This window comes from Marmota marmota, unplaced genomic scaffold (genome assembly GCF_001458135.2).
Source record: "Marmota marmota marmota unplaced genomic scaffold, marMar, whole genome shotgun sequence".
Lineage (NCBI taxonomy): Eukaryota > Metazoa > Chordata > Mammalia > Rodentia > Sciuridae > Marmota > Marmota marmota.
Window position 1 is genome coordinate 2,863,712 of NW_026000077.1, and position 2,900 is coordinate 2,866,611.

A 2,900-nucleotide genomic window follows, 5' to 3' on the forward strand; every position below is an offset into this window, starting at 1 on the left:
TTTTTTTTTTTTTTAGTGTATTTATCAAAATAAATACACAATTAAGTCTGGAAGCAAGAAGAAATTTTGAAGTGCCAAAACAGGAAACTCAAACCCAAGCAATGCAGCACTAATTCAAATAGGCCACACAGGATCATTCCATACAACTGCTGAGAACAAGGCAACAAAGTTTAAAAGTTGAAATAACTTCCTTTTATAAAGCTATGGAGTAGGATTTAGGTGTCCTACAGATTAAAATCCTCACCAGACTTAAGAGTTAACCACAATAAGTCATGTGACAAACAGAAAATTCAATGGCTTATTTTCAAAATACAGTTATTTAGCCTTAATTGGGATGTAAGATCCAAATGTAGGAATTTTAGCTAGCCAGGTGCAGTAGCATGCCCTTCTAAGCAGAAGTAGTTCACATTGCCAAGCTATTTCCGAGCATGTGTTTGATTCCTTGGTGTTTCTACCAATTTTGTAAAACTCCTGGTATTTCTAACAATTTTGAATTTCTAACAATTATTTATTTAGAAATTTAGAAATTGATATTTAGAAATTGTTAACTTCTAACAATTTTGAAAAATTTCCTGGTATTTCTAACAATTTTTGAAAAATTCCTGGTATTTCTAACAATTTTGGTGCCCAACACAGGGCTCCATAAGTCAACTAGGGGGTTGTGAGGACTCCCTCCTTACAGGAGACACAACCCAACTGCCTTGACACAGTGGCTTCAGAGTGGGGAAGGAAACTGTAATCCCTGAGGCCAAAAAATGAACCCAAAAAAGCATCACAGTGACAAGGTAACTCCGTGCATAGACCAAGGTAGGTAAAATCTATTCTCAAGAAAGAGTACTTCCTTGGTGGTCAGGATATACCAGAGGCTATTTGAGTGTTAGTAAGACATGAGTGCATGAAACCCCTATGAAGGGAGGAATTGAGACTATATTCAGAAACATGAAACCATACCTAGGAAAGGGGAATGAGGAACGTACAAAAAATCCCCAGTAAGAAGGATTGAGCACACAGAGTACCTGGAGTATACAAGAAACCTCCAATAAGGTGTAGGGATTGAGGACATGGGGAAAACTTAATTACAGTAACAGGAACTTCCAAAAAAAAAAAAAAAGAAAGAAAGAAAGAAAGAAAAGAAATAGGGAATAAAAATTCTAGGTTTAGGGACAGAGAAGGACAATGGAAAGATCCAAAATGTCAAAGTCTTCTTTTCCTCTGAAGAGTCCTCTAAGCATGGAAAATAAACAGTGGTGATGATGGAAGTAAATCTGCCCCCATTGAGGATGAGTGGCCACCTGAACCTTTGATTTCAGTGCCCACCATAACTGACAGACACTATTCCTATAAACTGCACAAGCCCCTTTCATGTCTGGCTCATACTGTAAAAATCTGTGACAGGCTCTATTTTAATTTCTAAAGGGTTAAATATAATAGTTCTTTTACCTACCTATAAGGATTTAAGTTACCAAATCTTTGTTTCCTGTCTGTTTTATGTATAATTGTGCACACTTGTGTATTGTATCATGTCTATATACATTCTTGAGTCTATATCATGGTACATGATATCAAAATTTGCATATAGATATTCATATAGATAAATATCATGATTTAATGAATGGATCCAAATGCCCTTCTGTTCACGGGACTTATAGAGTCTAAATCCAAAATTCTAAAAGCTAAATGCTCCAAAATTCAAAACTTTCTGATAACCAAAATAAGATCATAAGTGGAAAATTCCATTCATAACCTCATGTGACAGACAACAGTCAAAACAGAGGTACACTAAAAATATAGTATAAAATTACCTCTAGGCTTACTGTTTATTATACAACCGCGGGGGGGGGCGGGGGGGGGGGAGCTTGGGAGGCTAAAGCAGGAGAATCTCAAGTTTAAGGCTAGTATGGGTAACTTAAGCAGACCCTGTCTCAAAATTAAAAGGCATGGGAACATAGCTCGGTGGTAGTGTTCTTGCCCAGTATGCATAAAACACTAGGTTCAACCCCTAGTACTAAGAGATGGGGGGTTGAGCTGGAGATGAAGATGTAATTCAGTGGTACAGCATTTGCCTAACAAAGTTATGGGTTCAATCCCCAGCACCTCCAAAAGAAAAACAAGAAGAAAACTACAATAAAGCAATTCCTTAACACAGTATCTGAGGGCCTGGAAATTGGGTCATATAAAATAGTCAAGTTGTTGGAAAGTGAATATAGTCTGTGGAAGCCTTACTCAGTAGCCAATAACAAATTTCAAAGATTAAGACAACAACTAGGTACCACGCTGAAGCTACAGCTTTGAGAACAGTACTTTAAGAATAACTGTTCTAAAGCACAGGCGAAGAATTCCACGAATCGCCAGGTGCAATGGTGCATACATGTAATCCCAACAATTTGGAAGGCGGAGACAGGATAATCACAAGCTCAAGGGCAACCTCAGCAATTTAGCAAGACCCTGTCCCAAAAGAAAAAAGGGAGGCTGGGATATAGCTCGGTTGGTAGAGTGCTTGCCTCACATGCACAAGGCCCTGGGTTCAATTCCCAGCACCACAAAAAAAAAAAATTAAAATTAAAATTAAAAATAACTTTGAATAAAAAATAAAAAGGACTGGGGATGTAGTTCAGTTGTAAAGTGCCCATGGGTTCAACCCCAAGTACAAAAAAAAAAAAGAATTCCAAGAAATCTCTGCTGGCTGGTACAAATTTTTTTCAGCCTGATTCATAAAAATTGACTTATAAAAACTACTGCAGGAACTGAGATTGTAGCTCAGCTGTAGAGCACTCACCTAGTACGTGCAAGGCCCTGGGTTCAATCCTCATCACCACATAAAAATAAATAAATAAAATAAAGGTATGTGTCCAACTACAACTAAAAAATATCAAAAAAAAAAAAAAAAAAAAAAAAAAAAA